The 23,336-nt window shown below is 45.2% G+C and overlaps 56 non-coding genes across 56 annotated transcripts; 14 read left to right on the plus strand and 42 right to left on the minus strand.

Annotated features, from left to right (window-relative positions):
* Window positions 1–22: 22 nt before the first annotated feature.
* Window positions 23–108, minus strand: TRNAY-GUA (transfer RNA tyrosine (anticodon GUA)). The gene is given in 2 exon segments: window positions 23–58; window positions 72–108. It is a non-coding gene; the product is annotated as a tRNA-Tyr (tRNA).
* Window positions 109–538: 430 nt separating this feature from the next.
* TRNAA-UGC (transfer RNA alanine (anticodon UGC)) lies at window positions 539–610 on the minus strand. Its single transcript has one exon. It is a non-coding gene; the product is annotated as a tRNA-Ala (tRNA).
* A 137-nt stretch (window positions 611–747) lies between these two features.
* On the plus strand, window positions 748–820 carry TRNAM-CAU (transfer RNA methionine (anticodon CAU)). The gene has a single exon. It is a non-coding gene; the product is annotated as a tRNA-Met (tRNA).
* Window positions 821–1,013: 193 nt separating this feature from the next.
* TRNAA-CGC (transfer RNA alanine (anticodon CGC)) lies at window positions 1,014–1,085 on the minus strand. Its single transcript has one exon. It is a non-coding gene; the product is annotated as a tRNA-Ala (tRNA).
* Window positions 1,086–1,699: 614 nt separating this feature from the next.
* On the minus strand, window positions 1,700–1,785 carry TRNAY-GUA (transfer RNA tyrosine (anticodon GUA)). The gene is given in 2 exon segments: window positions 1,700–1,735; window positions 1,749–1,785. It is a non-coding gene; the product is annotated as a tRNA-Tyr (tRNA).
* Window positions 1,786–2,215: 430 nt separating this feature from the next.
* TRNAA-UGC (transfer RNA alanine (anticodon UGC)) lies at window positions 2,216–2,287 on the minus strand. The gene has a single exon. It is a non-coding gene; the product is annotated as a tRNA-Ala (tRNA).
* A 137-nt stretch (window positions 2,288–2,424) lies between these two features.
* Window positions 2,425–2,497, plus strand: TRNAM-CAU (transfer RNA methionine (anticodon CAU)). Its single transcript has one exon. It is a non-coding gene; the product is annotated as a tRNA-Met (tRNA).
* A 193-nt stretch (window positions 2,498–2,690) lies between these two features.
* Window positions 2,691–2,762, minus strand: TRNAA-CGC (transfer RNA alanine (anticodon CGC)). The gene has a single exon. It is a non-coding gene; the product is annotated as a tRNA-Ala (tRNA).
* Window positions 2,763–3,376: 614 nt separating this feature from the next.
* Window positions 3,377–3,462, minus strand: TRNAY-GUA (transfer RNA tyrosine (anticodon GUA)). Its single transcript is given in 2 exon segments — window positions 3,377–3,412; window positions 3,426–3,462. It is a non-coding gene; the product is annotated as a tRNA-Tyr (tRNA).
* Window positions 3,463–3,892: 430 nt separating this feature from the next.
* On the minus strand, window positions 3,893–3,964 carry TRNAA-UGC (transfer RNA alanine (anticodon UGC)). Its single transcript has one exon. It is a non-coding gene; the product is annotated as a tRNA-Ala (tRNA).
* A 137-nt stretch (window positions 3,965–4,101) lies between these two features.
* TRNAM-CAU (transfer RNA methionine (anticodon CAU)) lies at window positions 4,102–4,174 on the plus strand. Its single transcript has one exon. It is a non-coding gene; the product is annotated as a tRNA-Met (tRNA).
* Window positions 4,175–4,367: 193 nt separating this feature from the next.
* Window positions 4,368–4,439, minus strand: TRNAA-CGC (transfer RNA alanine (anticodon CGC)). The gene has a single exon. It is a non-coding gene; the product is annotated as a tRNA-Ala (tRNA).
* Window positions 4,440–5,053: 614 nt separating this feature from the next.
* Window positions 5,054–5,139, minus strand: TRNAY-GUA (transfer RNA tyrosine (anticodon GUA)). The gene is given in 2 exon segments: window positions 5,054–5,089; window positions 5,103–5,139. It is a non-coding gene; the product is annotated as a tRNA-Tyr (tRNA).
* A 430-nt stretch (window positions 5,140–5,569) lies between these two features.
* Window positions 5,570–5,641, minus strand: TRNAA-UGC (transfer RNA alanine (anticodon UGC)). Its single transcript has one exon. It is a non-coding gene; the product is annotated as a tRNA-Ala (tRNA).
* Window positions 5,642–5,778: 137 nt separating this feature from the next.
* On the plus strand, window positions 5,779–5,851 carry TRNAM-CAU (transfer RNA methionine (anticodon CAU)). The gene has a single exon. It is a non-coding gene; the product is annotated as a tRNA-Met (tRNA).
* Window positions 5,852–6,044: 193 nt separating this feature from the next.
* On the minus strand, window positions 6,045–6,116 carry TRNAA-UGC (transfer RNA alanine (anticodon UGC)). The gene has a single exon. It is a non-coding gene; the product is annotated as a tRNA-Ala (tRNA).
* Window positions 6,117–6,730: 614 nt separating this feature from the next.
* TRNAY-GUA (transfer RNA tyrosine (anticodon GUA)) lies at window positions 6,731–6,816 on the minus strand. The gene is given in 2 exon segments: window positions 6,731–6,766; window positions 6,780–6,816. It is a non-coding gene; the product is annotated as a tRNA-Tyr (tRNA).
* Window positions 6,817–7,246: 430 nt separating this feature from the next.
* Window positions 7,247–7,318, minus strand: TRNAA-UGC (transfer RNA alanine (anticodon UGC)). The gene has a single exon. It is a non-coding gene; the product is annotated as a tRNA-Ala (tRNA).
* Window positions 7,319–7,455: 137 nt separating this feature from the next.
* On the plus strand, window positions 7,456–7,528 carry TRNAM-CAU (transfer RNA methionine (anticodon CAU)). Its single transcript has one exon. It is a non-coding gene; the product is annotated as a tRNA-Met (tRNA).
* A 193-nt stretch (window positions 7,529–7,721) lies between these two features.
* TRNAA-CGC (transfer RNA alanine (anticodon CGC)) lies at window positions 7,722–7,793 on the minus strand. The gene has a single exon. It is a non-coding gene; the product is annotated as a tRNA-Ala (tRNA).
* Window positions 7,794–8,407: 614 nt separating this feature from the next.
* Window positions 8,408–8,493, minus strand: TRNAY-GUA (transfer RNA tyrosine (anticodon GUA)). The gene is given in 2 exon segments: window positions 8,408–8,443; window positions 8,457–8,493. It is a non-coding gene; the product is annotated as a tRNA-Tyr (tRNA).
* A 430-nt stretch (window positions 8,494–8,923) lies between these two features.
* On the minus strand, window positions 8,924–8,995 carry TRNAA-UGC (transfer RNA alanine (anticodon UGC)). The gene has a single exon. It is a non-coding gene; the product is annotated as a tRNA-Ala (tRNA).
* A 137-nt stretch (window positions 8,996–9,132) lies between these two features.
* Window positions 9,133–9,205, plus strand: TRNAM-CAU (transfer RNA methionine (anticodon CAU)). The gene has a single exon. It is a non-coding gene; the product is annotated as a tRNA-Met (tRNA).
* A 193-nt stretch (window positions 9,206–9,398) lies between these two features.
* TRNAA-CGC (transfer RNA alanine (anticodon CGC)) lies at window positions 9,399–9,470 on the minus strand. The gene has a single exon. It is a non-coding gene; the product is annotated as a tRNA-Ala (tRNA).
* A 614-nt stretch (window positions 9,471–10,084) lies between these two features.
* TRNAY-GUA (transfer RNA tyrosine (anticodon GUA)) lies at window positions 10,085–10,170 on the minus strand. The gene is given in 2 exon segments: window positions 10,085–10,120; window positions 10,134–10,170. It is a non-coding gene; the product is annotated as a tRNA-Tyr (tRNA).
* Window positions 10,171–10,600: 430 nt separating this feature from the next.
* TRNAA-UGC (transfer RNA alanine (anticodon UGC)) lies at window positions 10,601–10,672 on the minus strand. The gene has a single exon. It is a non-coding gene; the product is annotated as a tRNA-Ala (tRNA).
* A 137-nt stretch (window positions 10,673–10,809) lies between these two features.
* TRNAM-CAU (transfer RNA methionine (anticodon CAU)) lies at window positions 10,810–10,882 on the plus strand. Its single transcript has one exon. It is a non-coding gene; the product is annotated as a tRNA-Met (tRNA).
* A 193-nt stretch (window positions 10,883–11,075) lies between these two features.
* On the minus strand, window positions 11,076–11,147 carry TRNAA-CGC (transfer RNA alanine (anticodon CGC)). Its single transcript has one exon. It is a non-coding gene; the product is annotated as a tRNA-Ala (tRNA).
* Window positions 11,148–11,761: 614 nt separating this feature from the next.
* On the minus strand, window positions 11,762–11,847 carry TRNAY-GUA (transfer RNA tyrosine (anticodon GUA)). Its single transcript is given in 2 exon segments — window positions 11,762–11,797; window positions 11,811–11,847. It is a non-coding gene; the product is annotated as a tRNA-Tyr (tRNA).
* A 430-nt stretch (window positions 11,848–12,277) lies between these two features.
* Window positions 12,278–12,349, minus strand: TRNAA-UGC (transfer RNA alanine (anticodon UGC)). Its single transcript has one exon. It is a non-coding gene; the product is annotated as a tRNA-Ala (tRNA).
* Window positions 12,350–12,486: 137 nt separating this feature from the next.
* TRNAM-CAU (transfer RNA methionine (anticodon CAU)) lies at window positions 12,487–12,559 on the plus strand. Its single transcript has one exon. It is a non-coding gene; the product is annotated as a tRNA-Met (tRNA).
* Window positions 12,560–12,752: 193 nt separating this feature from the next.
* TRNAA-CGC (transfer RNA alanine (anticodon CGC)) lies at window positions 12,753–12,824 on the minus strand. The gene has a single exon. It is a non-coding gene; the product is annotated as a tRNA-Ala (tRNA).
* Window positions 12,825–13,438: 614 nt separating this feature from the next.
* Window positions 13,439–13,524, minus strand: TRNAY-GUA (transfer RNA tyrosine (anticodon GUA)). The gene is given in 2 exon segments: window positions 13,439–13,474; window positions 13,488–13,524. It is a non-coding gene; the product is annotated as a tRNA-Tyr (tRNA).
* A 430-nt stretch (window positions 13,525–13,954) lies between these two features.
* On the minus strand, window positions 13,955–14,026 carry TRNAA-UGC (transfer RNA alanine (anticodon UGC)). The gene has a single exon. It is a non-coding gene; the product is annotated as a tRNA-Ala (tRNA).
* A 137-nt stretch (window positions 14,027–14,163) lies between these two features.
* TRNAM-CAU (transfer RNA methionine (anticodon CAU)) lies at window positions 14,164–14,236 on the plus strand. The gene has a single exon. It is a non-coding gene; the product is annotated as a tRNA-Met (tRNA).
* A 193-nt stretch (window positions 14,237–14,429) lies between these two features.
* Window positions 14,430–14,501, minus strand: TRNAA-CGC (transfer RNA alanine (anticodon CGC)). The gene has a single exon. It is a non-coding gene; the product is annotated as a tRNA-Ala (tRNA).
* Window positions 14,502–15,115: 614 nt separating this feature from the next.
* TRNAY-GUA (transfer RNA tyrosine (anticodon GUA)) lies at window positions 15,116–15,201 on the minus strand. Its single transcript is given in 2 exon segments — window positions 15,116–15,151; window positions 15,165–15,201. It is a non-coding gene; the product is annotated as a tRNA-Tyr (tRNA).
* Window positions 15,202–15,631: 430 nt separating this feature from the next.
* On the minus strand, window positions 15,632–15,703 carry TRNAA-UGC (transfer RNA alanine (anticodon UGC)). Its single transcript has one exon. It is a non-coding gene; the product is annotated as a tRNA-Ala (tRNA).
* A 137-nt stretch (window positions 15,704–15,840) lies between these two features.
* TRNAM-CAU (transfer RNA methionine (anticodon CAU)) lies at window positions 15,841–15,913 on the plus strand. Its single transcript has one exon. It is a non-coding gene; the product is annotated as a tRNA-Met (tRNA).
* Window positions 15,914–16,106: 193 nt separating this feature from the next.
* On the minus strand, window positions 16,107–16,178 carry TRNAA-CGC (transfer RNA alanine (anticodon CGC)). Its single transcript has one exon. It is a non-coding gene; the product is annotated as a tRNA-Ala (tRNA).
* A 614-nt stretch (window positions 16,179–16,792) lies between these two features.
* On the minus strand, window positions 16,793–16,878 carry TRNAY-GUA (transfer RNA tyrosine (anticodon GUA)). Its single transcript is given in 2 exon segments — window positions 16,793–16,828; window positions 16,842–16,878. It is a non-coding gene; the product is annotated as a tRNA-Tyr (tRNA).
* A 430-nt stretch (window positions 16,879–17,308) lies between these two features.
* TRNAA-UGC (transfer RNA alanine (anticodon UGC)) lies at window positions 17,309–17,380 on the minus strand. Its single transcript has one exon. It is a non-coding gene; the product is annotated as a tRNA-Ala (tRNA).
* A 137-nt stretch (window positions 17,381–17,517) lies between these two features.
* On the plus strand, window positions 17,518–17,590 carry TRNAM-CAU (transfer RNA methionine (anticodon CAU)). Its single transcript has one exon. It is a non-coding gene; the product is annotated as a tRNA-Met (tRNA).
* A 193-nt stretch (window positions 17,591–17,783) lies between these two features.
* TRNAA-UGC (transfer RNA alanine (anticodon UGC)) lies at window positions 17,784–17,855 on the minus strand. The gene has a single exon. It is a non-coding gene; the product is annotated as a tRNA-Ala (tRNA).
* Window positions 17,856–18,469: 614 nt separating this feature from the next.
* On the minus strand, window positions 18,470–18,555 carry TRNAY-GUA (transfer RNA tyrosine (anticodon GUA)). Its single transcript is given in 2 exon segments — window positions 18,470–18,505; window positions 18,519–18,555. It is a non-coding gene; the product is annotated as a tRNA-Tyr (tRNA).
* Window positions 18,556–18,985: 430 nt separating this feature from the next.
* On the minus strand, window positions 18,986–19,057 carry TRNAA-UGC (transfer RNA alanine (anticodon UGC)). The gene has a single exon. It is a non-coding gene; the product is annotated as a tRNA-Ala (tRNA).
* Window positions 19,058–19,194: 137 nt separating this feature from the next.
* On the plus strand, window positions 19,195–19,267 carry TRNAM-CAU (transfer RNA methionine (anticodon CAU)). The gene has a single exon. It is a non-coding gene; the product is annotated as a tRNA-Met (tRNA).
* A 193-nt stretch (window positions 19,268–19,460) lies between these two features.
* On the minus strand, window positions 19,461–19,532 carry TRNAA-CGC (transfer RNA alanine (anticodon CGC)). The gene has a single exon. It is a non-coding gene; the product is annotated as a tRNA-Ala (tRNA).
* Window positions 19,533–20,146: 614 nt separating this feature from the next.
* Window positions 20,147–20,232, minus strand: TRNAY-GUA (transfer RNA tyrosine (anticodon GUA)). The gene is given in 2 exon segments: window positions 20,147–20,182; window positions 20,196–20,232. It is a non-coding gene; the product is annotated as a tRNA-Tyr (tRNA).
* Window positions 20,233–20,662: 430 nt separating this feature from the next.
* Window positions 20,663–20,734, minus strand: TRNAA-UGC (transfer RNA alanine (anticodon UGC)). The gene has a single exon. It is a non-coding gene; the product is annotated as a tRNA-Ala (tRNA).
* A 137-nt stretch (window positions 20,735–20,871) lies between these two features.
* TRNAM-CAU (transfer RNA methionine (anticodon CAU)) lies at window positions 20,872–20,944 on the plus strand. The gene has a single exon. It is a non-coding gene; the product is annotated as a tRNA-Met (tRNA).
* A 193-nt stretch (window positions 20,945–21,137) lies between these two features.
* TRNAA-CGC (transfer RNA alanine (anticodon CGC)) lies at window positions 21,138–21,209 on the minus strand. Its single transcript has one exon. It is a non-coding gene; the product is annotated as a tRNA-Ala (tRNA).
* A 614-nt stretch (window positions 21,210–21,823) lies between these two features.
* On the minus strand, window positions 21,824–21,909 carry TRNAY-GUA (transfer RNA tyrosine (anticodon GUA)). The gene is given in 2 exon segments: window positions 21,824–21,859; window positions 21,873–21,909. It is a non-coding gene; the product is annotated as a tRNA-Tyr (tRNA).
* A 430-nt stretch (window positions 21,910–22,339) lies between these two features.
* TRNAA-UGC (transfer RNA alanine (anticodon UGC)) lies at window positions 22,340–22,411 on the minus strand. Its single transcript has one exon. It is a non-coding gene; the product is annotated as a tRNA-Ala (tRNA).
* A 137-nt stretch (window positions 22,412–22,548) lies between these two features.
* TRNAM-CAU (transfer RNA methionine (anticodon CAU)) lies at window positions 22,549–22,621 on the plus strand. Its single transcript has one exon. It is a non-coding gene; the product is annotated as a tRNA-Met (tRNA).
* Window positions 22,622–22,814: 193 nt separating this feature from the next.
* TRNAA-UGC (transfer RNA alanine (anticodon UGC)) lies at window positions 22,815–22,886 on the minus strand. The gene has a single exon. It is a non-coding gene; the product is annotated as a tRNA-Ala (tRNA).
* Between the last annotated feature and the right edge of the window lie 450 nt (window positions 22,887–23,336).

A 23,336-nucleotide genomic window follows, 5' to 3' on the forward strand; every position in this document is an offset into this window, starting at 1 on the left:
CCATGGAAATTAAACCACAAAATCCTTCGAGCCGGATTTGAACCAGCGACCTAAGGATGCCTGAATTTATGCTACAGTCCTCCGCTCTACCAACTGAGCTATCGAAGGAGTAGTGGCAAACTTCCGTAGCACCAAAATTATCTCTCGCTCAAGAAAGGTTGTGGAGGGTGGGGACCAGGAGCAGACAGATGCACATCATCAATATTACCTGCCACTCCCCCTCAAAGTTACCAGAAAAGTAAGAGTCTCTGCTTTCGAGGAAGAACCCTTACCAATGACCAAGAGGGCTGCCACAGATTTCTATCCTAAATGTATTAAGATTGCCAAGATTAATCATCACTTTGATGGCTTAAACAAGTAAGATTCTTCTGTTGTATAAGCATCAAAAATGAGATAGCCCCATTTCATGGGTTTTTTCAAGGCAAACGTCTCACAGTTTAAGTGGGGTTGGTATCCCAGTTGCATGACATATCTCTTCCTTAATACTGATAGCCAGCCTTGTTTTCTGCCAAAATCCGAGACAAGCATGGCAAAAGTCTGGAGATGCCGGGGATTGAACCCGGGGCCTCATACATGCAAAGCATGCGCTCTACCACTGAGCTACATCCCCATGTCTGCCAAGTTTTACTGGCTGCCAAGTCAACCCATTTGACACTGCAGCATAAAGTCTCAGCCAGGAAAATCCTTAAGCCTCGTACCTGGAATATCTTCATGGTCTATAGTCCTATTTAGAGATGCTTGTGTGCAGCCTTCTTAGCGCAGTAGGCAGCGCGTCAGTCTCATAATCTGAAGGTCCTGAGTTCGATCCTCAGAGAGGGCATTTATTTCCTCCTTTTGGCAAGCAAAATTCTCAGATTTTCTTGAAAAGTGGAAACTATGCCTACTCCAAACACATTTTTCAAAGCAAACAATTTAAGCGGGGTTCTGACCCCCAACTGCCCGAGAAACCTCTACTTTCCACAAGATGGCAGGCTAGCCTTCTGGAAAAAGCCAAGATAGAGAACAGAGACTCCTGGAGATGCCGGGGATTGAACCCGGGGCCTCATACATGCGAAGCATGCGCTCTACCACTGAGCTACATCCCCTCGACTGCACTCTAACGTTTTGCTGGATGCAAGGAGACTCTGAAGCCCATGGACTGCAAAGTCTCGATTTGAGACTAGAATGTAAAGTGTCAGGCTTGGAATTGCTCACACCTCACGTGTGAACTGTCTTCATGGAGCATATATTTAGTGCAATCAGGGATCGATTCTCCGGCAGGGCTTTTATTTGCTCAGTTTGGAATGCAAAACTTCTCAGGATTCCCAAAAATGTGACAACTATTGGTCTACTTTCCTGCTTGCTCAGCCTTTCGGGAGATGATTCCATTGGATATTCCCTCTTGCCCATCGGTATACATTCAAATTGAAGGCAAGTCATAGTGTGATTGGCTGCCAAGCAGCTACCTTTGGAGCAGTGCAATTGGAAGTCTGCCAAGGGCATACATATATTAATGCAATGCTTTGGTATTAGTTCTGATCAGCAGGTTTCCTTGACTGTTCTTCACACCTCCCCTAGCGACGACTATGTCATCCATTCCCTTTGAAAGCAGATAGAGTACGCTTCTTTTCCGGTATTTATCGAAGCTCTGGGAATTTTTCATAGTCAATGGAAGGTATTGTTGATTCAAAGCAAAAGCCATGGAAATTAAACCACAAAATCCTTCGAGCCGGATTTGAACCAGCGACCTAAGGATGCCTGAATTTATGCTACAGTCCTCCGCTCTACCAACTGAGCTATCGAAGGAGTAGTGGCAAACTTCCGTAGCACCAAAATTATCTCTCGCTCAAGAAAGGTTGTGGAGGGTGGGGACCAGGAGCAGACAGATGCACATCATCAATATTACCTGCCACTCCCCCTCAAAGTTACCAGAAAAGTAAGAGTCTCTGCTTTCGAGGAAGAACCCTTACCAATGACCAAGAGGGCTGCCACAGATTTCTATCCTAAATGTATTAAGATTGCCAAGATTAATCATCACTTTGATGGCTTAAACAAGTAAGATTCTTCTGTTGTATAAGCATCAAAAATGAGATAGCCCCATTTCATGGGTTTTTTCAAGGCAAACGTCTCACAGTTTAAGTGGGGTTGGTATCCCAGTTGCATGACATATCTCTTCCTTAATACTGATAGCCAGCCTTGTTTTCTGCCAAAATCCGAGACAAGCATGGCAAAAGTCTGGAGATGCCGGGGATTGAACCCGGGGCCTCATACATGCAAAGCATGCGCTCTACCACTGAGCTACATCCCCATGTCTGCCAAGTTTTACTGGCTGCCAAGTCAACCCATTTGACACTGCAGCATAAAGTCTCAGCCAGGAAAATCCTTAAGCCTCGTACCTGGAATATCTTCATGGTCTATAGTCCTATTTAGAGATGCTTGTGTGCAGCCTTCTTAGCGCAGTAGGCAGCGCGTCAGTCTCATAATCTGAAGGTCCTGAGTTCGATCCTCAGAGAGGGCATTTATTTCCTCCTTTTGGCAAGCAAAATTCTCAGATTTTCTTGAAAAGTGGAAACTATGCCTACTCCAAACACATTTTTCAAAGCAAACAATTTAAGCGGGGTTCTGACCCCCAACTGCCCGAGAAACCTCTACTTTCCACAAGATGGCAGGCTAGCCTTCTGGAAAAAGCCAAGATAGAGAACAGAGACTCCTGGAGATGCCGGGGATTGAACCCGGGGCCTCATACATGCGAAGCATGCGCTCTACCACTGAGCTACATCCCCTCGACTGCACTCTAACGTTTTGCTGGATGCAAGGAGACTCTGAAGCCCATGGACTGCAAAGTCTCGATTTGAGACTAGAATGTAAAGTGTCAGGCTTGGAATTGCTCACACCTCACGTGTGAACTGTCTTCATGGAGCATATATTTAGTGCAATCAGGGATCGATTCTCCGGCAGGGCTTTTATTTGCTCAGTTTGGAATGCAAAACTTCTCAGGATTCCCAAAAATGTGACAACTATTGGTCTACTTTCCTGCTTGCTCAGCCTTTCGGGAGATGATTCCATTGGATATTCCCTCTTGCCCATCGGTATACATTCAAATTGAAGGCAAGTCATAGTGTGATTGGCTGCCAAGCAGCTACCTTTGGAGCAGTGCAATTGGAAGTCTGCCAAGGGCATACATATATTAATGCAATGCTTTGGTATTAGTTCTGATCAGCAGGTTTCCTTGACTGTTCTTCACACCTCCCCTAGCGACGACTATGTCATCCATTCCCTTTGAAAGCAGATAGAGTACGCTTCTTTTCCGGTATTTATCGAAGCTCTGGGAATTTTTCATAGTCAATGGAAGGTATTGTTGATTCAAAGCAAAAGCCATGGAAATTAAACCACAAAATCCTTCGAGCCGGATTTGAACCAGCGACCTAAGGATGCCTGAATTTATGCTACAGTCCTCCGCTCTACCAACTGAGCTATCGAAGGAGTAGTGGCAAACTTCCGTAGCACCAAAATTATCTCTCGCTCAAGAAAGGTTGTGGAGGGTGGGGACCAGGAGCAGACAGATGCACATCATCAATATTACCTGCCACTCCCCCTCAAAGTTACCAGAAAAGTAAGAGTCTCTGCTTTCGAGGAAGAACCCTTACCAATGACCAAGAGGGCTGCCACAGATTTCTATCCTAAATGTATTAAGATTGCCAAGATTAATCATCACTTTGATGGCTTAAACAAGTAAGATTCTTCTGTTGTATAAGCATCAAAAATGAGATAGCCCCATTTCATGGGTTTTTTCAAGGCAAACGTCTCACAGTTTAAGTGGGGTTGGTATCCCAGTTGCATGACATATCTCTTCCTTAATACTGATAGCCAGCCTTGTTTTCTGCCAAAATCCGAGACAAGCATGGCAAAAGTCTGGAGATGCCGGGGATTGAACCCGGGGCCTCATACATGCAAAGCATGCGCTCTACCACTGAGCTACATCCCCATGTCTGCCAAGTTTTACTGGCTGCCAAGTCAACCCATTTGACACTGCAGCATAAAGTCTCAGCCAGGAAAATCCTTAAGCCTCGTACCTGGAATATCTTCATGGTCTATAGTCCTATTTAGAGATGCTTGTGTGCAGCCTTCTTAGCGCAGTAGGCAGCGCGTCAGTCTCATAATCTGAAGGTCCTGAGTTCGATCCTCAGAGAGGGCATTTATTTCCTCCTTTTGGCAAGCAAAATTCTCAGATTTTCTTGAAAAGTGGAAACTATGCCTACTCCAAACACATTTTTCAAAGCAAACAATTTAAGCGGGGTTCTGACCCCCAACTGCCGGAGAAACCTCTACTTTCCACAAGATGGCAGGCTAGCCTTCTGGAAAAAGCCAAGATAGAGAACAGAGACTCCTGGAGATGCCGGGGATTGAACCCGGTGCCTCATACATGCGAAGCATGCGCTCTACCACTGAGCTACATCCCCTCGACTGCACTCTAACGTTTTGCTGGATGCAAGGAGACTCTGAAGCCCATGGACTGCAAAGTCTCGATTTGAGACTAGAATGTAAAGTGTCAGGCTTGGAATTGCTCACACCTCACGTGTGAACTGTCTTCATGGAGCATATATTTAGTGCAATCAGGGATCGATTCTCCGGCAGGGCTTTTATTTGCTCAGTTTGGAATGCAAAACTTCTCAGGATTCCCAAAAATGTGACAACTATTGGTCTACTTTCCTGCTTGCTCAGCCTTTCGGGAGATGATTCCATTGGATATTCCCTCTTGCCCATCGGTATACATTCAAATTGAAGGCAAGTCATAGTGTGATTGGCTGCCAAGCAGCTACCTTTGGAGCAGTGCAATTGGAAGTCTGCCAAGGGCATACATATATTAATGCAATGCTTTGGTATTAGTTCTGATCAGCAGGTTTCCTTGACTGTTCTTCACACCTCCCCTAGCGACGACTATGTCATCCATTCCCTTTGAAAGCAGATAGAGTACGCTTCTTTTCCGGTATTTATCGAAGCTCTGGGAATTTTTCATAGTCAATGGAAGGTATTGTTGATTCAAAGCAAAAGCCATGGAAATTAAACCACAAAATCCTTCGAGCCGGATTTGAACCAGCGACCTAAGGATGCCTGAATTTATGCTACAGTCCTCCGCTCTACCAACTGAGCTATCGAAGGAGTAGTGGCAAACTTCCGTAGCACCAAAATTATCTCTCGCTCAAGAAAGGTTGTGGAGGGTGGGGACCAGGAGCAGACAGATGCACATCATCAATATTACCTGCCACTCCCCCTCAAAGTTACCAGAAAAGTAAGAGTCTCTGCTTTCGAGGAAGAACCCTTACCAATGACCAAGAGGGCTGCCACAGATTTCTATCCTAAATGTATTAAGATTGCCAAGATTAATCATCACTTTGATGGCTTAAACAAGTAAGATTCTTCTGTTGTATAAGCATCAAAAATGAGATAGCCCCATTTCATGGGTTTTTTCAAGGCAAACGTCTCACAGTTTAAGTGGGGTTGGTATCCCAGTTGCATGACATATCTCTTCCTTAATACTGATAGCCAGCCTTGTTTTCTGCCAAAATCCGAGACAAGCATGGCAAAAGTCTGGAGATGCCGGGGATTGAACCCGGGGCCTCATACATGCAAAGCATGCGCTCTACCACTGAGCTACATCCCCATGTCTGCCAAGTTTTACTGGCTGCCAAGTCAACCCATTTGACACTGCAGCATAAAGTCTCAGCCAGGAAAATCCTTAAGCCTCGTACCTGGAATATCTTCATGGTCTATAGTCCTATTTAGAGATGCTTGTGTGCAGCCTTCCTAGCGCAGTAGGCAGCGCGTCAGTCTCATAATCTGAAGGTCCTGAGTTCGATCCTCAGAGAGGGCATTTATTTCCTCCTTTTGGCAAGCAAAATTCTCAGATTTTCTTGAAAAGTGGAAACTATGCCTACTCCAAACACATTTTTCAAAGCAAACAATTTAAGCGGGGTTCTGACCCCCAACTGCCGGAGAAACCTCTACTTTCCACAAGATGGCAGGCTAGCCTTCTGGAAAAAGCCAAGATAGAGAACAGAGACTCCTGGAGATGCCGGGGATTGAACCCGGGGCCTCATACATGCAAAGCATGCGCTCTACCACTGAGCTACATCCCCTCGACTGCACTCTAACGTTTTGCTGGATGCAAGGAGACTCTGAAGCCCATGGACTGCAAAGTCTCGATTTGAGACTAGAATGTAAAGTGTCAGGCTTGGAATTGCTCACACCTCACGTGTGAACTGTCTTCATGGAGCATATATTTAGTGCAATCAGGGATCGATTCTCCGGCAGGGCTTTTATTTGCTCAGTTTGGAATGCAAAACTTCTCAGGATTCCCAAAAATGTGACAACTATTGGTCTACTTTCCTGCTTGCTCAGCCTTTCGGGAGATGATTCCATTGGATATTCCCTCTTGCCCATCGGTATACATTCAAATTGAAGGCAAGTCATAGTGTGATTGGCTGCCAAGCAGCTACCTTTGGAGCAGTGCAATTGGAAGTCTGCCAAGGGCATACATATATTAATGCAATGCTTTGGTATTAGTTCTGATCAGCAGGTTTCCTTGACTGTTCTTCACACCTCCCCTAGCGACGACTATGTCATCCATTCCCTTTGAAAGCAGATAGAGTACGCTTCTTTTCCGGTATTTATCGAAGCTCTGGGAATTTTTCATAGTCAATGGAAGGTATTGTTGATTCAAAGCAAAAGCCATGGAAATTAAACCACAAAATCCTTCGAGCCGGATTTGAACCAGCGACCTAAGGATGCCTGAATTTATGCTACAGTCCTCCGCTCTACCAACTGAGCTATCGAAGGAGTAGTGGCAAACTTCCGTAGCACCAAAATTATCTCTCGCTCAAGAAAGGTTGTGGAGGGTGGGGACCAGGAGCAGACAGATGCACATCATCAATATTACCTGCCACTCCCCCTCAAAGTTACCAGAAAAGTAAGAGTCTCTGCTTTCGAGGAAGAACCCTTACCAATGACCAAGAGGGCTGCCACAGATTTCTATCCTAAATGTATTAAGATTGCCAAGATTAATCATCACTTTGATGGCTTAAACAAGTAAGATTCTTCTGTTGTATAAGCATCAAAAATGAGATAGCCCCATTTCATGGGTTTTTTCAAGGCAAACGTCTCACAGTTTAAGTGGGGTTGGTATCCCAGTTGCATGACATATCTCTTCCTTAATACTGATAGCCAGCCTTGTTTTCTGCCAAAATCCGAGACAAGCATGGCAAAAGTCTGGAGATGCCGGGGATTGAACCCGGGGCCTCATACATGCAAAGCATGCGCTCTACCACTGAGCTACATCCCCATGTCTGCCAAGTTTTACTGGCTGCCAAGTCAACCCATTTGACACTGCAGCATAAAGTCTCAGCCAGGAAAATCCTTAAGCCTCGTACCTGGAATATCTTCATGGTCTATAGTCCTATTTAGAGATGCTTGTGTGCAGCCTTCTTAGCGCAGTAGGCAGCGCGTTAGTCTCATAATCTGAAGGTCCTGAGTTCGATCCTCAGAGAGGGCATTTATTTCCTCCTTTTGGCAAGCAAAATTCTCAGATTTTCTTGAAAAGTGGAAACTATGCCTACTCCAAACACATTTTTCAAAGCAAACAATTTAAGCGGGGTTCTGACCCCCAACTGCCGGAGAAACCTCTACTTTCCACAAGATGGCAGGCTAGCCTTCTGGAAAAAGCCAAGATAGAGAACAGAGACTCCTGGAGATGCCGGGGATTGAACCCGGGGCCTCATACATGCGAAGCATGCGCTCTACCACTGAGCTACATCCCCTCGACTGCACTCTAACGTTTTGCTGGATGCAAGGAGACTCTGAAGCCCATGGACTGCAAAGTCTCGATTTGAGACTAGAATGTAAAGTGTCAGGCTTGGAATTGCTCACACCTCACGTGTGAACTGTCTTCATGGAGCATATATTTAGTGCAATCAGGGATCGATTCTCCGGCAGGGCTTTTATTTGCTCAGTTTGGAATGCAAAACTTCTCAGGATTCCCAAAAATGTGACAACTATTGGTCTACTTTCCTGCTTGCTCAGCCTTTCGGGAGATGATTCCATTGGATATTCCCTCTTGCCCATCGGTATACATTCAAATTGAAGGCAAGTCATAGTGTGATTGGCTGCCAAGCAGCTACCTTTGGAGCAGTGCAATTGGAAGTCTGCCAAGGGCATACATATATTAATGCAATGCTTTGGTATTAGTTCTGATCAGCAGGTTTCCTTGACTGTTCTTCACACCTCCCCTAGCGACGACTATGTCATCCATTCCCTTTGAAAGCAGATAGAGTACGCTTCTTTTCCGGTATTTATCGAAGCTCTGGGAATTTTTCATAGTCAATGGAAGGTATTGTTGATTCAAAGCAAAAGCCATGGAAATTAAACCACAAAATCCTTCGAGCCGGATTTGAACCAGCGACCTAAGGATGCCTGAATTTATGCTACAGTCCTCCGCTCTACCAACTGAGCTATCGAAGGAGTAGTGGCAAACTTCCGTAGCACCAAAATTATCTCTCGCTCAAGAAAGGTTGTGGAGGGTGGGGACCAGGAGCAGACAGATGCACATCATCAATATTACCTGCCACTCCCCCTCAAAGTTACCAGAAAAGTAAGAGTCTCTGCTTTCGAGGAAGAACCCTTACCAATGACCAAGAGGGCTGCCACAGATTTCTATCCTAAATGTATTAAGATTGCCAAGATTAATCATCACTTTGATGGCTTAAACAAGTAAGATTCTTCTGTTGTATAAGCATCAAAAATGAGATAGCCCCATTTCATGGGTTTTTTCAAGGCAAACGTCTCACAGTTTAAGTGGGGTTGGTATCCCAGTTGCATGACATATCTCTTCCTTAATACTGATAGCCAGCCTTGTTTTCTGCCAAAATCCGAGACAAGCATGGCAAAAGTCTGGAGATGCCGGGGATTGAACCCGGGGCCTCATACATGCAAAGCATGCGCTCTACCACTGAGCTACATCCCCATGTCTGCCAAGTTTTACTGGCTGCCAAGTCAACCCATTTGACACTGCAGCATAAAGTCTCAGCCAGGAAAATCCTTAAGCCTCGTACCTGGAATATCTTCATGGTCTATAGTCCTATTTAGAGATGCTTGTGTGCAGCCTTCCTAGCGCAGTAGGCAGCGCGTCAGTCTCATAATCTGAAGGTCCTGAGTTCGATCCTCAGAGAGGGCATTTATTTCCTCCTTTTGGCAAGCAAAATTCTCAGATTTTCTTGAAAAGTGGAAACTATGCCTACTCCAAACACATTTTTCAAAGCAAACAATTTAAGCGGGGTTCTGACCCCCAACTGCCGGAGAAACCTCTACTTTCCACAAGATGGCAGGCTAGCCTTCTGGAAAAAGCCAAGATAGAGAACAGAGACTCCTGGAGATGCCGGGGATTGAACCCGGGGCCTCATACATGCGAAGCATGCGCTCTACCACTGAGCTACATCCCCTCGACTGCACTCTAACGTTTTGCTGGATGCAAGGAGACTCTGAAGCCCATGGACTGCAAAGTCTCGATTTGAGACTAGAATGTAAAGTGTCAGGCTTGGAATTGCTCACACCTCACGTGTGAACTGTCTTCATGGAGCATATATTTAGTGCAATCAGGGATCGATTCTCCGGCAGGGCTTTTATTTGCTCAGTTTGGAATGCAAAACTTCTCAGGATTCCCAAAAATGTGACAACTATTGGTCTACTTTCCTGCTTGCTCAGCCTTTCGGGAGATGATTCCATTGGATATTCCCTCTTGCCCATCGGTATACATTCAAATTGAAGGCAAGTCATAGTGTGATTGGCTGCCAAGCAGCTACCTTTGGAGCAGTGCAATTGGAAGTCTGCCAAGGGCATACATATATTAATGCAATGCTTTGGTATTAGTTCTGATCAGCAGGTTTCCTTGACTGTTCTTCACACCTCCCCTAGCGACGACTATGTCATCCATTCCCTTTGAAAGCAGATAGAGTACGCTTCTTTTCCGGTATTTATCGAAGCTCTGGGAATTTTTCATAGTCAATGGAAGGTATTGTTGATTCAAAGCAAAAGCCATGGAAATTAAACCACAAAATCCTTCGAGCCGGATTTGAACCAGCGACCTAAGGATGCCTGAATTTATGCTACAGTCCTCCGCTCTACCAACTGAGCTATCGAAGGAGTAGTGGCAAACTTCCGTAGCACCAAAATTATCTCTCGCTCAAGAAAGGTTGTGGAGGGTGGGGACCAGGAGCAGACAGATGCACATCATCAATATTACCTGCCACTCCCCCTCAAAGTTACCAGAAAAGTAAGAGTCTCTGCTTTCGAGGAAGAACCCTTACCAATGACCAAGAGGGCTGCCACAGATTTCTATCCTAAATGTATTAAGATTGCCAAGATTAATCATCACTTTGATGGCTTAAACAAGTAAGATTCTTCTGTTGTATAAGCATCAAAAATGAGATAGCCCCATTTCATGGGTTTTTTCAAGGCAAACGTCTCACAGTTTAAGTGGGGTTGGTATCCCAGTTGCATGACATATCTCTTCCTTAATACTGATAGCCAGCCTTGTTTTCTGCCAAAATCCGAGACAAGCATGGCAAAAGTCTGGAGATGCCAGGGATTGAACCCGGGGCCTCATACATGCAAAGCATGCGCTCTACCACTGAGCTACATCCCCATGTCTGCCAAGTTTTACTGGCTGCCAAGTCAACCCATTTGACACTGCAGCATAAAGTCTCAGCCAGGAAAATCCTTAAGCCTCGTACCTGGAATATCTTCATGGTCTATAGTCCTATTTAGAGATGCTTGTGTGCAGCCTTCTTAGCGCAGTAGGCAGCGCGTTAGTCTCATAATCTGAAGGTCCTGAGTTCGATCCTCAGAGAGGGCATTTATTTCCTCCTTTTGGCAAGCAAAATTCTCAGATTTTCTTGAAAAGTGGAAACTATGCCTACTCCAAACACATTTTTCAAAGCAAACAATTTAAGCGGGGTTCTGACCCCCAACTGCCGGAGAAACCTCTACTTTCCACAAGATGGCAGGCTAGCCTTCTGGAAAAAGCCAAGATAGAGAACAGAGACTCCTGGAGATGCCGGGGATTGAACCCGGGGCCTCATACATGCGAAGCATGCGCTCTACCACTGAGCTACATCCCCTCGACTGCACTCTAACGTTTTGCTGGATGCAAGGAGACTCTGAAGCCCATGGACTGCAAAGTCTCGATTTGAGACTAGAATGTAAAGTGTCAGGCTTGGAATTGCTCACACCTCACGTGTGAACTGTCTTCATGGAGCATATATTTAGTGCAATCAGGGATCGATTCTCCGGCAGGGCTTTTATTTGCTCAGTTTGGAATGCAAAACTTCTCAGGATTCCCAAAAATGTGACAACTATTGGTCTACTTTCCTGCTTGCTCAGCCTTTCGGGAGATGATTCCATTGGATATTCCCTCTTGCCCATCGGTATACATTCAAATTGAAGGCAAGTCATAGTGTGATTGGCTGCCAAGCAGCTACCTTTGGAGCAGTGCAATTGGAAGTCTGCCAAGGGCATACATATATTAATGCAATGCTTTGGTATTAGTTCTGATCAGCAGGTTTCCTTGACTGTTCTTCACACCTCCCCTAGCGACGACTATGTCATCCATTCCCTTTGAAAGCAGATAGAGTACGCTTCTTTTCCGGTATTTATCGAAGCTCTGGGAATTTTTCATAGTCAATGGAAGGTATTGTTGATTCAAAGCAAAAGCCATGGAAATTAAACCACAAAATCCTTCGAGCCGGATTTGAACCAGCGACCTAAGGATGCCTGAATTTATGCTACAGTCCTCCGCTCTACCAACTGAGCTATCGAAGGAGTAGTGGCAAACTTCCGTAGCACCAAAATTATCTCTCGCTCAAGAAAGGTTGTGGAGGGTGGGGACCAGGAGCAGACAGATGCACATCATCAATATTACCTGCCACTCCCCCTCAAAGTTACCAGAAAAGTAAGAGTCTCTGCTTTCGAGGAAGAACCCTTACCAATGACCAAGAGGGCTGCCACAGATTTCTATCCTAAATGTATTAAGATTGCCAAGATTAATCATCACTTTGATGGCTTAAACAAGTAAGATTCTTCTGTTGTATAAGCATCAAAAATGAGATAGCCCCATTTCATGGGTTTTTTCAAGGCAAACGTCTCACAGTTTAAGTGGGGTTGGTATCCCAGTTGCATGACATATCTCTTCCTTAATACTGATAGCCAGCCTTGTTTTCTGCCAAAATCCGAGACAAGCATGGCAAAAGTCTGGAGATGCCGGGGATTGAACCCGGGGCCTCATACATGCAAAGCATGCGCTCTACCACTGAGCTACATCCCCATGTCTGCCAAGTTTTACTGGCTGCCAAGTCAACCCATTTGACACTGCAGCATAAAGTCTCAGCCAGGAAAATCCTTAAGCCTCGTACCTGGAATATCTTCATGGTCTATAGTCCTATTTAGAGATGCTTGTGTGCAGCCTTCCTAGCGCAGTAGGCAGCGCGTCAGTCTCATAATCTGAAGGTCCTGAGTTCGATCCTCAGAGAGGGCATTTATTTCCTCCTTTTGGCAAGCAAAATTCTCAGATTTTCTTGAAAAGTGGAAACTATGCCTACTCCAAACACATTTTTCAAAGCAAACAATTTAAGCGGGGTTCTGACCCCCAACTGCCGGAGAAACCTCTACTTTCCACAAGATGGCAGGCTAGCCTTCTGGAAAAAGCCAAGATAGAGAACAGAGACTCCTGGAGATGCCGGGGATTGAACCCGGGGCCTCATACATGCGAAGCATGCGCTCTACCACTGAGCTACATCCCCTCGACTGCACTCTAACGTTTTGCTGGATGCAAGGAGACTCTGAAGCCCATGGACTGCAAAGTCTCGATTTGAGACTAGAATGTAAAGTGTCAGGCTTGGAATTGCTCACACCTCACGTGTGAACTGTCTTCATGGAGCATATATTTAGTGCAATCAGGGATCGATTCTCCGGCAGGGCTTTTATTTGCTCAGTTTGGAATGCAAAACTTCTCAGGATTCCCAAAAATGTGACAACTATTGGTCTACTTTCCTGCTTGCTCAGCCTTTCGGGAGATGATTCCATTGGATATTCCCTCTTGCCCATCGGTATACATTCAAATTGAAGGCAAGTCATAGTGTGATTGGCTGCCAAGCAGCTACCTTTGGAGCAGTGCAATTGGAAGTCTGCCAAGGGCATACATATATTAATGCAATGCTTTGGTATTAGTTCTGATCAGCAGGTTTCCTTGACTGTTCTTCACACCTCCCCTAGCGACGACTATGTCATCCATTCCCTTTGAAAGCAGATAGAGTACGCTTCTTTTCCGGTATTTATCGAAGCTCTGGGAATTTTTCATAGTCAATGGAAGGTATTGTTGATTCAAAGCAAAAGCCATGGAAATTAAACCACAAAATCCTTCGAGCCGGATTTGAACCAGCGACCTAAGGATGCCTGAATTTATGCTACAGTCCTCCGCTCTACCAACTGAGCTATCGAAGGAGTAGTGGCAAACTTCCGTAGCACCAAAATTATCTCTCGCTCAAGAAAGGTTGTGGAGGGTGGGGACCAGGAGCAGACAGATGCACATCATCAATATTACCTGCCACTCCCCCTCAAAGTTACCAGAAAAGTAAGAGTCTCTGCTTTCGAGGAAGAACCCTTACCAATGACCAAGAGGGCTGCCACAGATTTCTATCCTAAATGTATTAAGATTGCCAAGATTAATCATCACTTTGATGGCTTAAACAAGTAAGATTCTTCTGTTGTATAAGCATCAAAAATGAGATAGCCCCATTTCATGGGTTTTTTCAAGGCAAACGTCTCACAGTTTAAGTGGGGTTGGTATCCCAGTTGCATGACATATCTCTTCCTTAATACTGATAGCCAGCCTTGTTTTCTGCCAAAATCCGAGACAAGCATGGCAAAAGTCTGGAGATGCCAGGGATTGAACCCGGGGCCTCATACATGCAAAGCATGCGCTCTACCACTGAGCTACATCCCCATGTCTGCCAAGTTTTACTGGCTGCCAAGTCAACCCATTTGACACTGCAGCATAAAGTCTCAGCCAGGAAAATCCTTAAGCCTCGTACCTGGAATATCTTCATGGTCTATAGTCCTATTTAGAGATGCTTGTGTGCAGCCTTCTTAGCGCAGTAGGCAGCGCGTTAGTCTCATAATCTGAAGGTCCTGAGTTCGATCCTCAGAGAGGGCATTTATTTCCTCCTTTTGGCAAGCAAAATTCTCAGATTTTCTTGAAAAGTGGAAACTATGCCTACTCCAAACACATTTTTCAAAGCAAACAATTTAAGCGGGGTTCTGACCCCCAACTGCCGGAGAAACCTCTACTTTCCACAAGATGGCAGGCTAGCCTTCTGGAAAAAGCCAAGATAGAGAACAGAGACTCCTGGAGATGCCGGGGATTGAACCCGGGGCCTCATACATGCGAAGCATGCGCTCTACCACTGAGCTACATCCCCTCGACTGCACTCTAACGTTTTGCTGGATGCAAGGAGACTCTGAAGCCCATGGACTGCAAAGTCTCGATTTGAGACTAGAATGTAAAGTGTCAGGCTTGGAATTGCTCACACCTCACGTGTGAACTGTCTTCATGGAGCATATATTTAGTGCAATCAGGGATCGATTCTCCGGCAGGGCTTTTATTTGCTCAGTTTGGAATGCAAAACTTCTCAGGATTCCCAAAAATGTGACAACTATTGGTCTACTTTCCTGCTTGCTCAGCCTTTCGGGAGATGATTCCATTGGATATTCCCTCTTGCCCATCGGTATACATTCAAATTGAAGGCAAGTCATAGTGTGATTGGCTGCCAAGCAGCTACCTTTGGAGCAGTGCAATTGGAAGTCTGCCAAGGGCATACATATATTAATGCAATGCTTTGGTATTAGTTCTGATCAGCAGGTTTCCTTGACTGTTCTTCACACCTCCCCTAGCGACGACTATGTCATCCATTCCCTTTGAAAGCAGATAGAGTACGCTTCTTTTCCGGTATTTATCGAAGCTCTGGGAATTTTTCATAGTCAATGGAAGGTATTGTTGATTCAAAGCAAAAGCCATGGAAATTAAACCACAAAATCCTTCGAGCCGGATTTGAACCAGCGACCTAAGGATGCCTGAATTTATGCTACAGTCCTCCGCTCTACCAACTGAGCTATCGAAGGAGTAGTGGCAAACTTCCGTAGCACCAAAATTATCTCTCGCTCAAGAAAGGTTGTGGAGGGTGGGGACCAGGAGCAGACAGATGCACATCATCAATATTACCTGCCACTCCCCCTCAAAGTTACCAGAAAAGTAAGAGTCTCTGCTTTCGAGGAAGAACCCTTACCAATGACCAAGAGGGCTGCCACAGATTTCTATCCTAAATGTATTAAGATTGCCAAGATTAATCATCACTTTGATGGCTTAAACAAGTAAGATTCTTCTGTTGTATAAGCATCAAAAATGAGATAGCCCCATTTCATGGGTTTTTTCAAGGCAAACGTCTCACAGTTTAAGTGGGGTTGGTATCCCAGTTGCATGACATATCTCTTCCTTAATACTGATAGCCAGCCTTGTTTTCTGCCAAAATCCGAGACAAGCATGGCAAAAGTCTGGAGATGCCGGGGATTGAACCCGGGGCCTCATACATGCAAAGCATGCGCTCTACCACTGAGCTACATCCCCATGTCTGCCAAGTTTTACTGGCTGCCAAGTCAACCCATTTGACACTGCAGCATAAAGTCTCAGCCAGGAAAATCCTTAAGCCTCGTACCTGGAATATCTTCATGGTCTATAGTCCTATTTAGAGATGCTTGTGTGCAGCCTTCTTAGCGCAGTAGGCAGCGCGTCAGTCTCATAATCTGAACGTCCTGAGTTCGATCCTCAGAGAGGGCATTTATTTCCTCCTTTTGGCAAGCAAAATTCTCAGATTTTCTTGAAAAGTGGAAACTATGCCTACTCCAAACACATTTTTCAAAGCAAACAATTTAAGCGGGGTTCTGACCCCCAACTGCCGGAGAAACCTCTACTTTCCACAAGATGGCAGGCTAGCCTTCTGGAAAAAGCCAAGATAGAGAACAGAGACTCCTGGAGATGCCGGGGATTGAACCCGGGGCCTCATACATGCGAAGCATGCGCTCTACCACTGAGCTACATCCCCTCGACTGCACTCTAACGTTTTGCTGGATGCAAGGAGACTCTGAAGCCCATGGACTGCAAAGTCTCGATTTGAGACTAGAATGTAAAGTGTCAGGCTTGGAATTGCTCACACCTCACGTGTGAACTGTCTTCATGGAGCATATATTTAGTGCAATCAGGGATCGATTCTCCGGCAGGGCTTTTATTTGCTCAGTTTGGAATGCAAAACTTCTCAGGATTCCCAAAAATGTGACAACTATTGGTCTACTTTCCTGCTTGCTCAGCCTTTCGGGAGATGATTCCATTGGATATTCCCTCTTGCCCATCGGTATACATTCAAATTGAAGGCAAGTCATAGTGTGATTGGCTGCCAAGCAGCTACCTTTGGAGCAGTGCAATTGGAAGTCTGCCAAGGGCATACATATATTAATGCAATGCTTTGGTATTAGTTCTGATCAGCAGGTTTCCTTGACTGTTCTTCACACCTCCCCTAGCGACGACTATGTCATCCATTCCCTTTGAAAGCAGATAGAGTACGCTTCTTTTCCGGTATTTATCGAAGCTCTGGGAATTTTTCATAGTCAATGGAAGGTATTGTTGATTCAAAGCAAAAGCCATGGAAATTAAACCACAAAATCCTTCGAGCCGGATTTGAACCAGCGACCTAAGGATGCCTGAATTTATGCTACAGTCCTCCGCTCTACCAACTGAGCTATCGAAGGAGTAGTGGCAAACTTCCGTAGCACCAAAATTATCTCTCGCTCAAGAAAGGTTGTGGAGGGTGGGGACCAGGAGCAGACAGATGCACATCATCAATATTACCTGCCACTCCCCCTCAAAGTTACCAGAAAAGTAAGAGTCTCTGCTTTCGAGGAAGAACCCTTACCAATGACCAAGAGGGCTGCCACAGATTTCTATCCTAAATGTATTAAGATTGCCAAGATTAATCATCACTTTGATGGCTTAAACAAGTAAGATTCTTCTGTTGTATAAGCATCAAAAATGAGATAGCCCCATTTCATGGGTTTTTTCAAGGCAAACGTCTCACAGTTTAAGTGGGGTTGGTATCCCAGTTGCATGACATATCTCTTCCTTAATACTGATAGCCAGCCTTGTTTTCTGCCAAAATCCGAGACAAGCATGGCAAAAGTCTGGAGATGCCGGGGATTGAACCCGGGGCCTCATACATGCAAAGCATGCGCTCTACCACTGAGCTACATCCCCATGTCTGCCAAGTTTTACTGGCTGCCAAGTCAACCCATTTGACACTGCAGCATAAAGTCTCAGCCAGGAAAATCCTTAAGCCTCGTACCTGGAATATCTTCATGGTCTATAGTCCTATTTAGAGATGCTTGTGTGCAGCCTTCTTAGCGCAGTAGGCAGCGCGTTAGTCTCATAATCTGAAGGTCCTGAGTTCGATCCTCAGAGAGGGCATTTATTTCCTCCTTTTGGCAAGCAAAATTCTCAGATTTTCTTGAAAAGTGGAAACTATGCCTACTCCAAACACATTTTTCAAAGCAAACAATTTAAGCGGGGTTCTGACCCCCAACTGCCGGAGAAACCTCTACTTTCCACAAGATGGCAGGCTAGCCTTCTGGAAAAAGCCAAGATAGAGAACAGAGACTCCTGGAGATGCCGGGGATTGAACCCGGGGCCTCATACATGCAAAGCATGCGCTCTACCACTGAGCTACATCCCCTCGACTGCACTCTAACGTTTTGCTGGATGCAAGGAGACTCTGAAGCCCATGGACTGCAAAGTCTCGATTTGAGACTAGAATGTAAAGTGTCAGGCTTGGAATTGCTCACACCTCACGTGTGAACTGTCTTCATGGAGCATATATTTAGTGCAATCAGGGATCGATTCTCCGGCAGGGCTTTTATTTGCTCAGTTTGGAATGCAAAACTTCTCAGGATTCCCAAAAATGTGACAACTATTGGTCTACTTTCCTGCTTGCTCAGCCTTTCGGGAGATGATTCCATTGGATATTCCCTCTTGCCCATCGGTATACATTCAAATTGAAGGCAAGTCATAGTGTGATTGGCTGCCAAGCAGCTACCTTTGGAGCAGTGCAATTGGAAGTCTGCCAAGGGCATACATATATTAATGCAATGCTTTGGTATTAGTTCTGATCAGCAGGTTTCCTTGACTGTTCTTCACACCTCCCCTAGCGACGACTATGTCATCCATTCCCTTTGAAAGCAGATAGAGTACGCTTCTTTTCCGGTATTTATCGAAGCTCTGGGAATTTTTCATAGTCAATGGAAGGTATTGTTGATTCAAAGCAAAAGCCATGGAAATTAAACCACAAAATCCTTCGAGCCGGATTTGAACCAGCGACCTAAGGATGCCTGAATTTATGCTACAGTCCTCCGCTCTACCAACTGAGCTATCGAAGGAGTAGTGGCAAACTTCCGTAGCACCAAAATTATCTCTCGCTCAAGAAAGGTTGTGGAGGGTGGGGACCAGGAGCAGACAGATGCACATCATCAATATTACCTGCCACTCCCCCTCAAAGTTACCAGAAAAGTAAGAGTCTCTGCTTTCGAGGAAGAACCCTTACCAATGACCAAGAGGGCTGCCAGAGATTTCTATCCTAAATGTATTAAGATTGCCAAGATTAATCATCACTTTGATGGCTTAAACAAGTAAGATTCTTCTGTTGTATAAGCATCAAAAATGAGATAGCCCCATTTCATGGGTTTTTTCAAGGCAAACGTCTCACAGTTTAAGTGGGGTTGGTATCCCAGTTGCATGACATATCTCTTCCTTAATACTGATAGCCAGCCTTGTTTTCTGCCAAAATCCGAGACAAGCATGGCAAAAGTCTGGAGATGCCAGGGATTGAACCCGGGGCCTCATACATGCAAAGCATGCGCTCTACCACTGAGCTACATCCCCATGTCTGCCAAGTTTTACTGGCTGCCAAGTCAACCCATTTGACACTGCAGCATAAAGTCTCAGCCAGGAAAATCCTTAAGCCTCGTACCTGGAATATCTTCATGGTCTATAGTCCTATTTAGAGATGCTTGTGTGCAGCCTTCTTAGCGCAGTAGGCAGCGCGTTAGTCTCATAATCTGAAGGTCCTGAGTTCGATCCTCAGAGAGGGCATTTATTTCCTCCTTTTGGCAAGCAAAATTCTCAGATTTTCTTGAAAAGTGGAAACTATGCCTACTCCAAACACATTTTTCAAAGCAAACAATTTAAGCGGGGTTCTGACCCCCAACTGCCGGAGAAACCTCTACTTTCCACAAGATGGCAGGCTAGCCTTCTGGAAAAAGCCAAGATAGAGAACAGAGACTCCTGGAGATGCCGGGGATTGAACCCGGGGCCTCATACATGCGAAGCATGCGCTCTACCACTGAGCTACATCCCCTCGACTGCACTCTAACGTTTTGCTGGATGCAAGGAGACTCTGAAGCCCATGGACTGCAAAGTCTCGATTTGAGACTAGAATGTAAAGTGTCAGGCTTGGAATTGCTCACACCTCACGTGTGAACTGTCTTCATGGAGCATATATTTAGTGCAATCAGGGATCGATTCTCCGGCAGGGCTTTTATTTGCTCAGTTTGGAATGCAAAACTTCTCAGGATTCCCAAAAATGTGACAACTATTGGTCTACTTTCCTGCTTGCTCAGCCTTTCGGGAGATGATTCCATTGGATATTCCCTCTTGCCCATCGGTATACATTCAAATTGAAGGCAAGTCATAGTGTGATTGGCTGCCAAGCAGCTACCTTTGGAGCAGTGCAATTGGAAGTCTGCCAAGGGCATACATATATTAATGCAATGCTTTGGTATTAGTTCTGATCAGCATGTTTCCTTGACTGTTCTTCACACCTCCCCTAGCGACGACTATGTCATCCATTCCCTTTGAAAGCAGATAGAGTACGCTTCTTTTCCGGTATTTATCGAAGCTCTGGGAATTTTTCATAGTCAATGGAAGGTATTGTTGATTCAAAGCAAAAGCCATGGAAATTAAACCACAAAATCCTTCGAGCCGGATTTGAACCAGCGACCTAAGGATGCCTGAATTTATGCTACAGTCCTCCGCTCTACCAACTGAGCTATCGAAGGAGTAGTGGCAAACTTCCGTAGCACCAAAATTATCTCTCGCTCAAGAAAGGTTGTGGAGGGTGGGGACCAGGAGCAGACAGATGCACATCATCAATATTACCTGCCACTCCCCCTCAAAGTTACCAGAAAAGTAAGAGTCTCTGCTTTCGAGGAAGAACCCTTACCAATGACCAAGAGGGCTGCCACAGATTTCTATCCTAAATGTATTAAGATTGCCAAGATTAATCATCACTTTGATGGCTTAAACAAGTAAGATTCTTCTGTTGTATAAGCATCAAAAATGAGATAGCCCCATTTCATGGGTTTTTTCAAGGCAAACGTCTCACAGTTTAAGTGGGGTTGGTATCCCAGTTGCATGACATATCTCTTCCTTAATACTGATAGCCAGCCTTGTTTTCTGCCAAAATCCGAGACAAGCATGGCAAAAGTCTGGAGATGCCAGGGATTGAACCCGGGGCCTCATACATGCAAAGCATGCGCTCTACCACTGAGCTACATCCCCATGTCTGCCAAGTTTTACTGGCTGCCAAGTCAACCCATTTGACACTGCAGCATAAAGTCTCAGCCAGGAAAATCCTTAAGCCTCGTACCTGGAATATCTTCATGGTCTATAGTCCTATTTAGAGATGCTTGTGTGCAGCCTTCTTAGCGCAGTAGGCAGCGCGTCAGTCTCATAATCTGAAGGTCCTGAGTTCGATCCTCAGAGAGGGCATTTATTTCCTCCTTTTGGCAAGCAAAATTCTCAGATTTTCTTGAAAAGTGGAAACTATGCCTACTCCAAACACATTTTTCAAAGCAAACAATTTAAGCGGGGTTCTGACCCCCAACTGCCGGAGAAACCTCTACTTTCCACAAGATGGCAGGCTAGCCTTTTGGAAAAAGCCAAGATAGAGAACAGAGACTCCTGGAGATGCCGGGGATTGAACCCGGTGCCTCATACATGCGAAGCATGCGCTCTACCACTGAGCTACATCCCCTCGACTGCACTCTAACGTTTTGCTGGATGCAAGGAGACTCTGAAGCCCATGGACTGCAAAGTCTCGATTTGAGACTAGAATGTAAAGTGTCAGGCTTGGAATTGCTCACACCTCACGTGTGAACTGTCTTCATGGAGCATATATTTAGTGCAATCAGGGATCGATTCTCCGGCAGGGCTTTTATTTGCTCAGTTTGGAATGCAAAACTTCTCAGGATTCCCAAAAATGTGACAACTATTGGTCTACTTTCCTGCTTGCTCAGCCTTTCGGGAGATGATTCCATTGGATATTCCCTCTTGCCCATCGGTATACATTCAAATTGAAGGCAAGTCATAGTGTGATTGGCTGCCAAGCAGCTACCTTTGGAGCAGTGCAATTGGAAGTCTGCCAAGGGCATACATATATTAATGCAATGCTTTGGTATTAGTTCTGATCAGCAGGTTTCCTTGACTGTTCTTCACACCTCCCCTAGCGACGACTATGTCATCCATTCCCTTTGAAAGCAGATAGAGTACGCTTCTTTTCCGGTATTTATCGAAGCTCTGGGAATTTTTCATAGTCAATGGAAGGTATTGTTGATTCAAAGCAAAAGCCATGGAAATTAAACCACAAAATCCTTCGAGCCGGATTTGAACCAGCGACCTAAGGATGCCTGAATTTATGCTACAGTCCTCCGCTCTACCAACTGAGCTATCGAAGGAGTAGTGGCAAACTTCCGTAGCACCAAAATTATCTCTCGCTCAAGAAAGGTTGTGGAGGGTGGGGACCAGGAGCAGACAGATGCACATCATCAATATTACCTGCCACTCCCCCTCAAAGTTACCAGAAAAGTAAGAGTCTCTGCTTTCGAGGAAGAACCCTTACCAATGACCAAGAGGGCTGCCACAGATTTCTATCCTAAATGTATTAAGATTGCCAAGATTAATCATCACTTTGATGGCTTAAACAAGTAAGATTCTTCTGTTGTATAAGCATCAAAAATGAGATAGCCCCATTTCATGGGTTTTTTCAAGGCAAACGTCTCACAGTTTAAGTGGGGTTGGTATCCCAGTTGCATGACATATCTCTTCCTTAATACTGATAGCCAGCCTTGTTTTCTGCCAAAATCCGAGACAAGCATGGCAAAAGTCTGGAGATGCCAGGGATTGAACCCGGGGCCTCATACATGCAAAGCATGCGCTCTACCACTGAGCTACATCCCCATGTCTGCCAAGTTTTACTGGCTGCCAAGTCAACCCATTTGACACTGCAGCATAAAGTCTCAGCCAGGAAAATCCTTAAGCCTCGTACCTGGAATATCTTCATGGTCTATAGTCCTATTTAGAGATGCTTGTGTGCAGCCTTCTTAGCGCAGTAGGCAGCGCGTTAGTCTCATAATCTGAAGGTCCTGAGTTCGATCCTCAGAGAGGGCATTTATTTCCTCCTTTTGGCAAGCAAAATTCTCAGATTTTCTTGAAAAGTGGAAACTATGCCTACTCCAAACACATTTTTCAAAGCAAACAATTTAAGCGGGGTTCTGACCCCCAACTGCCGGAGAAACCTCTACTTTCCACAAGATGGCAGGCTAGCCTTCTGGAAAAAGCCAAGATAGAGAACAGAGACTCCTGGAGATGCCGGGGATTGAACCCGGGGCCTCATACATGCAAAGCATGCGCTCTACCACTGAGCTACATCCCCTCGACTGCACTCTAACGTTTTGCTGGATGCAAGGAGACTCTGAAGCCCATGGACTGCAAAGTCTCGATTTGAGACTAGAATGTAAAGTGTCAGGCTTGGAATTGCTCACACCTCACGTGTGAACTGTCTTCATGGAGCATATATTTAGTGCAATCAGGGATCGATTCTCCGGCAGGGCTTTTATTTGCTCAGTTTGGAATGCAAAACTTCTCAGGATTCCCAAAAATGTGACAACTATTGGTCTACTTTCCTGCTTGCTCAGCCTTTCGGGAGATGATTCCATTGGATATTCCCTCTTGCCCATCGGTATACATTCAAATTGAAGGCAAGTCATAGTGTGATTGGCTGCCAAGCAGCTACCTTTGGAGCAGTGCAATTGGAAGTCTGCCAAGGGCATACATATATTAATGCAATGCTTTGGTATTAGTTCTGATCAGCAGGTTTCCTTGA

The sequence above is a fragment of the Lissotriton vulgaris genome, chromosome 1_1 (assembly GCF_964263255.1).
Source record: "Lissotriton vulgaris chromosome 1_1, aLisVul1.2, whole genome shotgun sequence".
Taxonomy (NCBI): domain Eukaryota; kingdom Metazoa; phylum Chordata; class Amphibia; order Caudata; family Salamandridae; genus Lissotriton; species Lissotriton vulgaris.